This window comes from Bombus affinis, chromosome 6 (assembly GCF_024516045.1).
Source record: "Bombus affinis isolate iyBomAffi1 chromosome 6, iyBomAffi1.2, whole genome shotgun sequence".
Lineage (NCBI taxonomy): Eukaryota > Metazoa > Arthropoda > Insecta > Hymenoptera > Apidae > Bombus > Bombus affinis.
Genome location: NC_066349.1, coordinates 1,109,963 through 1,122,857, shown reverse-complemented (window position 1 = coordinate 1,122,857; position 12,895 = coordinate 1,109,963). Strand labels below are relative to the sequence as shown.

Genomic DNA, 12,895 nt, shown 5'->3' with positions numbered 1-12,895 from the left:
CAATTCGTGTCGACTCGACCGCTCGAAATCGTATGTACACGTTCGATTTACGGCAGAATTCCATTTATCTGAATCCATCGATGGATTCAGATAGTCAGGGGATTCAAACAGTTCATATAATTGGAATTCATATAATAGAAGTTTCACTGATTCCCCATAATTGCAATTTTTCGAAAGAGTTCACTTTTAGATAAGTGGATTTCGATCAGCTGGAGTTTATTTAATCGGACGCTAATTAAAATTTTGTTGAAATAAATAAAGTTTGTATAATAAAAATTCTGTTATATAGTAGAACTCTGCATTCAGATAAGTGGAGTCAATGAGCAGGAATTAGTTTAACCGGGCAGTATCTGATATTTCGTTCCAATAAATGGAGTTCAGATAAATGGAGTTTCACTGCATGTTTCTCCAGACGAAAAACATCATTTTCTTCGTGAAGCAGCCAGCTCTCAAGTTCGACGACCGTACTTTTCGCGCACCCTGTGCAGATCCACGGTAGCCGATTCCAAATATAAACTTTCCGGTCTTCCTCTCCCAGTCGTTGATTAAAGGGTATTACTTACTCGGTAGTCGTACAAGCTCGACAAGTCGACCCGTTTTCTTTGAGCGTGAAGCGAGAACCAGCAAAGTGCTATTCCTCTGTTTCTTCGCCAACCTTTCCACGCCACCCCGCTCTTTTTCTCCGTTCCTCTTTCTTCCTCTGATTTCTTCTCTTCCTTTTTTCCCACTTCTCCTGTATTGCCCGGTCGCTACGTCTGATTCACTCTGCCTCTCCCTCTTTTGTACCTTCAACTTGCCAGGAAGATTCGAGTTTCCGCGATACGGTCCAGCACCTTCACCTTTTTCTCTCTTCTCTCTTCCCTTTTCCCCCTGTCGCTCTGTTTCTCTCGCTCTATCCCCCTCTCAGCTCCACCCCAACCCTCCTCCTTTTCTCATATCACGCTCACTATTTCTCCTCATCCTCGTTTTCGCTTTTAGTTCCGCCACCCTCGCTCTCTGCACTCGGCAACCCTCCCCGCCTTTAATACAGCAACCTCCTCCTTCACTAGGCCACCGACGTTGAACCACCCCCGACAACGTCCTCTTCAAAACTCGCTACACGCGCAACACTTTACCAAATGAGTTCTAATTCATGCCACGTTCCTTGCCGCTCCCCTCCACCTGCCTCTACTCTTTCCCTCTCTTTCTATCCCTTACACTTCCTTTTTCTCGTTCTGTTTCACATTCGTCTTCCTCTGTCTCACCCCTTTTTTCTTTGAAGTATCCGAAGCTCTCTGCCACTACTCGACTTTTCGTTTCTTCCACTCGTCGACGAAGGCGCCGCTGCTGTTCATTTAGAGACTCACCCCCGCTTACGATGTCGCGTCGTCAGTATGTTTCGCCAACGCTTAACCTCGGCTTTTCGTACGCGCGCGTTTATGAATCGCGTTGTCATCCACGCGATTCGACGTCGCTCATCCATTGGACGGCTCACAGTCCGTTACAGGAAAGACCACCCTCTTCTTTGTTTCCACTCGCTCCACTCACTGTCTCCTTCATTAAAGTCGCTTTTTCACCCTTTTGGTCACTCTATCTCTCATCGTCTATTTGTACGTTCGTGGTATTTGGATTTCGTTATCCCGTTTAATTCGAGCGTTTTACCGCTTGACGGTACTCTTTCGACTCGAAGGATGTCGCTACGCCTTCGGTGCACGTATTTTTGGAACACGAAGAAATTGGACGCGTGTGCCGGGAGATGATTTCACCGAGCGGACTCGGAAGAGAATATAAATGGATTCTACCACTAATTTCACGTTTTCTTAATCCCTGATGGATTGAGTCGTCGACGAGAAGGAATAGTGGCCTGTTGAGATCCGATATAACAAGCGCATAGGGAAACTGATCTGGAAATGGTAGAACTATGATCGCACCGACTTCTAATTGGAAGGCTTTCGCGACGCTACAGCAACGGGATTCTATCGTAAAGCGGACCAAAGACTTTCGATCGACGCTAGATGGAGCAAAGTTTTCGGATTAGCCGATCCAATTCCCCAATCGCTCTGCAACTCGCGAATCGATATCGAATCCGCTGCCTGGATTCCGTATAACGCGGTTAAGATTCGTCGCGGTTATTTCAATCTCGAGACCCCGATGAGATGGTGCCAGGCATTCCCAGACATCGGTTAAAAAAAACAGCGGACGAAACGTCGTTTCTCGAACGCGATATTAAAGCCCGGCGACGATGCTGTGACGGTTAGATTCCAAACGGAAACGATGGTACGGTAATCGAGCTACAGAACGTACCAAGATAGTCAGTCCATGAATTGCGATGGTTACCTGTAACACGGTCTAGAATCCGAGCAATTGCTAGAATGCCGTTAATCCAGCATCGAACGTGGTAACGGTGTTTAGCGGACGAAACTGGAAAGGCTGTATCCGCGAGGAGACGGATCTCCTCGACGCGTCTGTGGTCTGTTTGCCTTACGATAGCGAATCAATAGCACCGCTATACCGCCCCTCAGCTTCGTTCTCATTATTCGTGCAATCGAGTCTTCGACTTGTGACGACCTTATCTTTCGTAATAATCGTCTCGATCGACGTGCCACTCGTTTATCAGCTCTCTATATTTCTAGCTCCGTTTCTCCACCGTTTCGCCATTCGTAAGAACGTCGGAATTGTTTCTCCGTTCACCAACCTCCAGCTCCTAGCGAGCGACACCTCCTCGTTTTCAGGGTCGCCCTCGAGAAATTTTGTTCACTCGTCGCCTTCTGACACACATTTGGCCACGGTTATCGCGTGTCTGCGAGCAATAAAAACAAATCAATATCACCCTCCTCTTCCTTTCCTCCCCCCTCCCCCCCTCTCTCTCTATGTATGTACGTATCTATCTATCTATCTATCTATCTCTCTACCGACGTTACTGCCTGCGGATACTTATTTCACCCCCTTTTGTGGTCGCCGAGATTACTTTTCTCTCCCCAATTGTCCCTCCACCACTAGGACCTATCCCTTTATCTCCCTTCGGTTCCGGAAACTTTCCACTCTTCCCGATGTTCCTCTTAGGTTCCTTCTTTCCCCCCTTCTCGATCACAGCATCCTGTTCGCCTTCCTGAAAACGACTCCCTTTCTTCGCCAGTATCCTCTTTATTGCCGGCCTTGTTACTATTTTATCAGTCTCTGCGTCATCGGGACAAGGTCTCTGTCTTTCTTACTGTCTCTCCTTCTTTGTCTCTTCTTGCCTGCCTCTCGATCTCGAAACTCGCCATGCAGTTTCATTCTTTTCTTCCTTTTTCTTTCATTATTACGATTATTATTAGCATTGTTGTTATTATTATTCGCATCGGCGAATCCCAGTAAATTTTTCTTATTATCCTTGGTAAGAGCTCATTAGAAGGCTGATCGATCAGCACGACATTCGATGAAAGACTGTAACGAAAAGCCCGCGTTTCATCGTCGAGGGGTACTTACGATCGTTTGCCATCCGATGCTAGTTTAGACGCCAAGTATACGTAATCACGACATCGAATGCTCCTTTCACGACCAACCGGTGATTTTAGGTGGCAACGACTATCAAAGTTAGTTTTCATTTGATTTTTACGGCACACGTTCCGATGAAATGATTTCGGACTGTCGAATTCTTTAAACCTAACATTCGTGTCTCGATTTATCTAGAAATCGTGCAATTTTCGAAATTTGGCTACGGGGATGGGTATTTAAATTAATAATATATAATAATAAATTATATAATATAAATATTAATAATATAAATATAATAATATAAATATAATAATATATAATAATAATAAATATGGGTAATTATGGGTATCTGTGAAGATGGTACATGAAAGAAAAGCTCACATTATGTTACGCAACAGTTATTGTTCCTTTGAAGTCGAGAAATAGTTTGGACACACCTTAACTGCACTTGAAAAGATATTTCAGATTAAGTAAATAACTGATTCATACCAGTTAAGTGACATTAAGTTGCTTGAATTTAGATAACATAGCTTATCTAAACGAGATTTGAGAGATAACTCTTTTTATTTAGGTTTTCTGGTCATTTTCTGGCATGGAAAGATCAAGGTTATTTGGAAACACTTAACGCAATTGTTACGCTAATAAAATTGTATTCCTCCATCGCGTAGAATGATAAAACTGACGAATTTTAAGAAAATAACATTTCGCAACACAACAGACTATAGAAACAGTAAAATCGGAAATTCTTGTAGGCAAAATTCAGACAAATCTTATTCAGACGTCGTATAATACGTTTGTTAATTAAGATGCAGTTAGCTAATATAACGTTAGAGGAATTATGAACAAATATAGTACTGCAAGAGTAATACCCTGAGATATCCCTATTTTTCGATATAAATACTAATAGTGACTCGTTATTGTGACATTATTATGTAAATTGTAGTGAATTAACCGAAGGGACGGTTTAAGAAAGTAGGCGATACATGGTGTATGGTGATAGATCTAGGAAATTCTCATCAAAGAATTCCAGGCCGATCTTTTTGACCGGCCCGATACTTCTCGAGTTAATTCCATTGAGAATATACATAATATAACCCGAAGTAGAAAGGTAGAAAGATTATCTATCCGACCAATAACATGAATCTTCTTGCCGGGCCCCTCTTTTCCGTTTCAGTCTAGGAAAAAGCTTCAGAGAATCGACTCCGGTGGCTCGATTCGAGGAGCAATCACCGCTTACGCCTACCCTCAAAGGATCTCTGTGCCGAGCGCAGGCGAAAGGAAGAAGTTTAAACTTACGGCCCGAGGGGTGAGTCTCGTAGAATTCCAGCATGGAACGGTCAGATGTGTAACGAGCGAAAGAGAGGAGAAAAAAAAAGGAGAAGAAAAGAGGAAGAGGAAATCCATAGCGGTTGTTCACGGGTTTTTTAGCGCGGGTTAGCGTTATCGTGCCCCGTCTGAAAACTCTTTAGATGGACGCTTAAAAGCCTTGGGTACGAAAATTGTCGGCTGACCTAAATAACGATCTCTCTATTTCATTCATTCCGCGGCGCGGAAAAAGCGCTGGCGACACGCAGTCGACGACGACGCCCGACGCGACGTTCGCCACCGCTGCCGCATCGGTTTCCCTCTCTGTTCGGAAATAATTAGCCCCGGACCGCCGCCGCGTGCAAATATGATGCGTATCGAATCGATAATTCCTTCCCAGTGAGAGGAGCACGATGTGTTTACCACCCCTACATCGTAGCCAAATGCAGATGCCAAGGAAATCAGCCGGAAGGGGTTGAATCTTCGACGATCCCTCGATCAATGACGGTTTCGCTCGATCGGCACGGTCAAACGTTGCTTCTTCCTATTCGAATTGCCTCCGAAGCGTTTACCGACCTATATCGAAAAATCAAAGACACGATCGTCGATCGATCATCCTTGTGATTCTTCGTGAATCCTTAGGCTTGCCCCGTTTTCTTACAAGTCGTGTCGAACAAAGTCACGCCTAATACCATGGAAATGAAAGAACAGCGCGGTAGAAAGAGAGATAAGGAGAAGGAGAGAGAATGCTAAAGGTTCCCGTTAAACGCGCGCGTCCGAATGGTTTGTGTCTAACATAGAGATTTAGGTAAACCAAGGTTATCCGAGGCGGGTGGCAAGGATCGGCCTCGGTGCGACGTGCAGCCGCGAGAAAAGTGGCAACGATCGAATATCTTGTCCTTGACGGACCTAGTAAGCCTTTTTTCTTCCGACGCTTGGATCCCTTGCTACTTACCACCTTTCGGATGATCCTCAGATATCCAGGGCTTTTCCTCGACCAGGCGGAGGGAAACTGTTCAGCGATTAACTACCAGCTACTGCCGATCTGTTCACGCGAGAACACGTTCCCTATTTCCAGTAGCAGAACCACTTGTACCCCCGAGATCGATTCGCGAACCACCCCTTGCACGTGTAGCAGAGATTCGATTCACCACCAACGATTCGAAAATCCCTGCTGCGGGTATGCTTTTGCTTACCCCCGACAGGAAGATCACAAATCTCGAGAAATCAAGCACCAATTCCTTACTTTATCTTAAACCACGCGATGACGCGTCTCGAACAAACGAAACCAGGGCGATCCCACTAACTCGACCGCTCGACGACGAATTATACCAGCTGATATTAGGCGTGGAGGTCAGGATACTGGTCCAGAAAGGTGCATCCGAGATTCGAACGATCCGTACACATCGTGCCCTAGATTCGATCAACCCGGTCTGAACCCGATCTTTCGTTCCCCTCTTAGCTCATCCGTTCCGCGAATCGGTAATCGAGGTGTTAAAAGGGTTCTCGAGGGGGTTGTTTGGCAACATGACGGGTAAACGCGAAGCGACTACGCGTCGTGGTTGCCGCCACAGCACGACTGGCCGGCCGGCCGAACCACCCTCACTGCTTTCGCCCCGTATCTCCTGCCTGCTTTTCGTCTTTCGCTCGCGCGCGCGCTCTCTCTTCCCTTCTCTGTCTCTACTACCCTCACCACCACCGTGCACCCCTCTTTCCCCCATTCGGCGATCCATCGAGCTGCTATATATGCGTTTCGTTTCTTCCTTTTCCAACTCGATATTCCGTCACCTTCTCGCATCCCCGAATTTCCCGTGACTTTTCGATTTTCCGCGTGACGTTACGTTGCTTGCAGTTTCAAACGTTTCCGTCGTGGTCACTTGGAACGTATTAAAGGTAATTTGCGTAGAAATTGGCGTCGTTCCTATGTTCAAGTCGTTTTACAGATTAGAATCGTTCGTTTCGAATGTTTCAAGGTTTATCAAGTCAAATTTAACTCTTGGACATTGCTACGTTGTTTTTGGTAACGTTTTGCGTTATGCGAGTTTTCTTTTGACATCATCTTTCGCTAATGATATCGTAGCAATGTTATTTCCAATCATCTTTTCTACTTCTCATTTAATATCGATTTGCATTTATTTGACTCTATCGATTTCTAAAATAAAAATAAAATTGTATTAAGGTCAAATTCCTTTCTAACAATAGTTTTCAAGGGTTAACGCGTTTTACGGCACAGAATAATATAAGTTTATCTTTCTATGTAAATTCCCTCGATAATAACGCAAACCCATTGTAAACCTTTCGAATCGACTTACAGGAGAAATCGAACCAAAGATGCGACACGAGGTAACGTAACGAAGAAAAGAAACGCGAGTTCACCTTGCAAACACCTCTTGGTCATACACATAAGCCCCCGCACTACCGATAATAATTAATTCAGCAAATTGAACACTCATCACAGCAGACGTGCCGTGTTTGAACACCGTGTTAACTCGCCGCTGTAACAATATTACAACAATCATCGCTTCGGTGATGACGAGTGCGTCACGTGCGCCTGCAAATTATAGTAACACGGCGTAATTCACGAGACACGATGGATTCTCGTCTGGAACGAGCAAACAGACCGGATCGATCGCGATCGCGTGTACTGTCTCAAAAATACAGACGTCCTCGAGACGTCTTTGGACGCCGCGCCGCACAGCGCCAATGGAAAATTTAAAAAAAAAAAAGTCGTTAGCTTTAAAGATCGTAAAAAAGCTGCGAATAAAACGTTGTATATTTTGTTTCTAAAACGGCGCTCGATCGGGCCTCGAAAGGGTTACACCGAGTTATTTTTACGCTCGACGCGTTTCTTCGTGGCACAGAAGGAAGAAGGAGTAGTGGTCTTTCGGAAATTCTCAGTTCGTGCATCAGTAACAAACATTGCTCGGTGTAAATTTTCTCGCGTGCTCGATCGAACCACGAGTAGCGTCTCTTTAGGTGCACTCGCGGTCGGAAGTCGAGAGGATCGAATCGTACGATGGTTGAACCGAAATGGCCATCGTCGATCAAGGAACATTAGTTACATTTCGACACAACTACGAGAAATTACGGTCGAGTTCTCAAAAAATCTGTCAACAATTTTCAATATAATCGTCCGTTTTCCTGGAACAATCCGCGAATGGTTTCCCACAGAAACGACGATAAAGAACGATGAAAGTAACAAAAGCACTAATAAATCTGTCTCGGAACGGCATTCGATCTTGTTTGCAGGTTTTTCTAAGATGGATGAACACAAAAGAAGCTATACACGATTCTGTCCTTGGTTGGTGCCTTCCGGGCCGTTTGCACGCGCGATAGCTTAAACAGCGCCTTACACGTGACATGTCGAGAGAAGCGTCGCGTCGCCTGCAGGATTTATTCTGTAGCCGGGATAAACTGCGTTGGAAATAATACCTTAAACGCGGTGCAGCTTTCACGATGGCACGTCAAAAAGTTTGACAACGACGGCACGATGCATTAATTAAAATGAAATCCTCGGTCTGGCACTGCCAGCTCGGCTCCTCTAATTCGCCGGATATTCCGGTCCAGCTCCTTCAACGTCCGCCCGGGATTCGAACAATCTCCTTAAACGATGCGGAAATTAGCAATGAAATTATTATTAGACGCGTAGAGAGAGAGAAAGCATTCGTAAAATCAATGGAATATTCTGAAAGAGATGAAATGGCAGGTTTTTCGTGCGAAAATATCGGGATAAGATTAGATACGTTAGATTGAAAAATTTCGGTAACGTAGTTGCTAATAGTACATTACTAACATTTTATTGAAACATTACCGATAACGTTACCATGGAACGTTATTAATAATTATCAAAGTACTCTATCAAAGTAGATAAAATCTTAGTATCATAAAGTAAGATACGATTATTTAGTCAGTTATAATATCTTAAATGTTTTAACATGTTTAACATTTATACTTTAATATCTTTCATATTTATGAGAATATATCGAATTAAATATATTCCATTTACCCGCATTTTCCCCTGCCTTAACCGTTTCATAGACAATAAAAATTAACCATGAGAGTAATAATGATTATTTCTATTAATTAATTAATTAATTAACGATAATAATCTAATTAATAATAAGGATAATAATCTAAGTAAGATACGATTATTTAGTCAGTTATAATATCTTAAATGTTTTAACATGTTTAACATTTATACTTTAATATCTTTCATATTTATGAGAATATATCGAATTAAATATATTCCATTTACCCGCATTTTCCCCTGCCTTAACCGTTTCATAGACAATAAAAATTAACCATGAGAGTAATAATGATTATTTCCATTAATTAATTAATTAATTAACGATAATAATCTAATTAATAATAAGGATAATAATCTAAGTAAGATACGATTATTTAGTCAGTTATAATATCTTAAATGTTTTAACATGTTTAACATTTATACTTTAATATCTTTCATATTTATGAGAATATATCGAATTAAATATATTCCATTTACCCGCATTTTCCCCTGCCTTAACCGTTTCATAGACAATAAAAATTAACCATGAGAGTAATAATGATTATTTCCATTAATTAATTAATTAATTAACGATAATAATCTAATTAATAATACTCTACTATCTACTGTTCATAAATATTTTACCCATTTTTATGAAGTAATCCTGTAAATTCGACCAATCGCGGGGAGACGCGTTCACGAGGAAGCGCGTCAACGGGAGTCGTAAATTCCCGTTACGATTCTGCGAATCGACACCGCGAGTAGATCGATCCCCTGATTTCCGTTGAGATAATAGGGCTGGTTGAAATGATATAACTCTGTGATTAACAGTGTTGTAAATTATGTATTTTCCAACAACTTAGTAGAATGAGGGTCAGTGGAAGAACAGTCAGTTGCTCACATTTTTAGGTGGACAGTTTTTTTTTTTTTTTATTTATTTATTAAAATTCACAATTTGTCCAATTTGGACATTTGGTGGAATTTTTTAACGGTTAAATTAGCATGTTGGTGGCTACCCCCAGCGGGGTACCATCCTCGTGTTTCTTAGGTTATGTCCTTTATAAGGTCTGCTGGGTGCTTCCTTTTTAGTCTTCTGTCCATATTTATGGTTTTGTATGTTTCCGCAGCTAGCCGGTTTATGTGTGTTGCTATTCTTGATTTGTATTTCTCGGAGTATCTGCTAATTTCTTCCTTGACCATTGGCATTCCCAGGTCCCTTCGTATATCTTCGTTTCTGACGTACCAGGGTGGAAAGTGAGAGCAATGTTGGGAATGAAGATAGGAGGAAGAAGCCTCCTACCAACGTGGTTCACGGGCGACACTGTTTATGGAAAAAACCAGCTTTTCCGTTAGACAACTAATCGGCTTTTCCCGTTAGACATTCTCCGTAATTTCTAAGAATGTACAATAGACCTAAGGACCGTTTTATGTGCCAGCTATAAACCGAAAATACTTGCAGGATTAAAGATTCCTGAAAGCTAATAAGACTCGGTTTATTGCGGGGCCTTAGGTTTATCGAGGGTTTCTCTAACGGTGTTTGGGCCTTGTTGACGATCAGACAATGAAAGACGTCGCACGGACCTTTTTTTTTCTTCATATGGGTAAGCATCTACATCTGGTCTCTCTAATCGATATTAAATTTTCATCCTTGCAGAACGAATTCGCATAGCCGAAGTTTCGTTTCGGCCACCTCGTTTCCGCAAACTTTACCAATCTTTCACGGTCTCTTTACGCGAGAGCGGTTTTTCGCCGAGCGAATACCCATGAACAGCTGCGCCAGGTTATTAATCAATCGTTCCCCTGACTCGACGAATTTCACCAGTTTGTTTTAACTTAGCGTGCACTAATTCGTACACATTGGTGGCCCCCATTCCACGTAATCGCAGGGGTCATGTATTTCGCGAACGATTTATTTTCTTTCCGGTTGCCTTTCCCCTTATTCCACGCGGCCATTCGCTAGCTAGCCATTTCACTATTTTACCTAGAATAATGAAACTCCAGATTAATCCTATCAGTCAGAGTTTCGAGAAGCATTTCGAAGCAATGTGTTATTCGACTGGTTCGATGTTTGCGTCCAATATGAAACATAAGCAATGTTATTATTCTCGAGTTTTCTAAGAAGATAAAAGTAAAAAAAAATGTTCCAAATTAAATAAGAGTAAAAAGTTGAAACGAAAGTAAAATTTAAGCCCCAACTTTAGTGTGATTGAAAAAAAATGAAAGTGGCAGAAACTGCCGATTTACCACTTGTTCTACGTTTAAGTGTTGAACAACATAAACGCCAAAATCAACAAATATACATTCTCTGTTTATAAGAAAAATCTTTACTTCCGTTTGCCACTTTCGTTATTTACTATTGCAACTCCTGAATTAGCAGTTCGATGGAAATCCACCTATCGAACGGCAGAGACTTTCAATTAGCGACACAGTATCGACTTGTTACCACAATCGGAAGTGCAGTCGATTTATCGATTTCGTCAAACTAATATCGCGCAAAACTATTCCGCGTCTCACGTCCTACGTGCCCGTTGTATGTTTACACGCTCGCCGTTCGGACAGAAATATAGCTCAACTAATGAGTCTCTCTGTTCCTAAAGAGAGTTGCCGTTGTCGCGACAATGATCTTCGTTGGTGAGCGTTCAATTCTACATCCCCAATCCTATATATTTCGGGTATCGATTTCGAATGACGTCTGCTTCTTCGATCCTCCGTTCGATCGGCGCATTACAAGATGGCGGATCGATTGCCAGTGAATATGACTCCTTCGCCACATTCTTCATCCGTCAATCAAACCACAATCCGATCAAAAAGGATCTTAAGGGAGAGAAGCGTTAAGAACTCGTCGTTAATGTCCTTATTTGAGCCGTACACCGTGATTACGTCGGTCCGCCAATATTCTTGCATGACCTAATTTCCGACCCACTACCCACTCTCTCCTACACCTATCACTTCTCTCTTCTGTCACCCTACCCCAACTCCCCAAGACGAGTCTAAACACAAGACCGAGTTATACTTATTCTACAAATAATTATCCCCGCTGCGTGTATCCCCTTGTTGATTTTCCAGTATTGCCTCGGCTTTTATTACCTGCACACACGTTTACGTATTCATATGCATACATATATATATATATGTATGCATATGCTTAGGTACGATGAGCCAGCTTTAGGGAAACACTCCCCTTCCCTGCGCTCTCGCCCCTTTCCTCCATTCCTCGAATTATCCCGTGGTACCGGCCCTCCCCTCTCCAAACTTTCCTGCATCACCCCACTTCTTTGCAGAGATTTGCCACGGTGCTTTCAATACACCTGCTACCGGCTATTGTTAATGTAACACTAGTCGGGAGGGAGAGATTATTGTCCTGACAGACACACCGTTCCATTTCCTTCCATCAATCTCGATTCTACGAGCACCGATGACCGGCACGAGGCACCGATTCATATTTTTGCAACGACGACGGGTGCGATGTAAAATTTAGAACGAGCGCGAACGTGGTAATCAATGAGGTAAGCCGGGATACGCGTATCTCATTGGTTATTCCGCGACAAGACGCGCATGACAGTTTCCTCCTGTGTGTGTGTGTATCTCTCACTCTCTTTCTCCTTTTCTCTCTCTCTCTCTCTCTCTCTCTCTCTCTCATATGCGCGATTTTCGTCCCTCGTCTCTTTCTTCAAACCCTCTGTCCTGCTCGTTTGCGCTCCCACCATGGAACGTCCAAACTCGTCGTCTCACCGTTCATCGCATACCCTCGCTCCTCTCGCTTCTCCTTTTCCACCTGATTTTCTCTGTATTTCTCTCTGTCGGTCCTTCCTGACAAAAGTGCATTATTACACTGCAATGAAAAGGGATAATGTACCCCGGTTGCGCTCCGTTATTTCTCCATTAATCCTACTCTGCTGGTGGCTGTCGTGGTTTCAACATTTTTCCCCTTTCCATTTCGGCTGCTAATCAATTAGAATTAAAAAAGTGTGAACATTAACGAAACGAGAGAAATGACGAGGTTCGTCGAGTAATAGTAACATTACGATTTTCATGTACAATAGACCTAAGGACCGTTTTATGTGCCAGCTATAAACCGAAAATACTTGCAGGATTAAGGATTCCTGAAAACTAATAAGACTCGGTTTA

General features: G+C 42.8%; 1 protein-coding gene across 10 annotated transcripts in view; it reads right to left on the bottom strand.

Annotated features, from left to right (window-relative positions):
* Positions 1 to 6,376, bottom strand: part of LOC126917233 (metabotropic glutamate receptor) — a 34,656-nt gene extending 28,280 nt beyond the window's left edge. For 3 of the 10 annotated variants that reach the window (XM_050723911.1, XM_050723910.1, XM_050723917.1), the window contains exon 1: positions 5,717 to 6,375. The gene's annotated coding sequence lies outside the window, so the exon portion shown is untranslated. Of the gene's footprint in view, positions 1 to 563; positions 1,884 to 2,316; positions 2,780 to 5,712 lie in introns of all 10 variants that reach the window. The other 7 variants (XM_050723913.1, XM_050723912.1, XM_050723914.1 and 4 more) reach the window with 6 other exon arrangements.
* Positions 6,377 to 12,895: the final 6,519 nt, after the last annotated feature.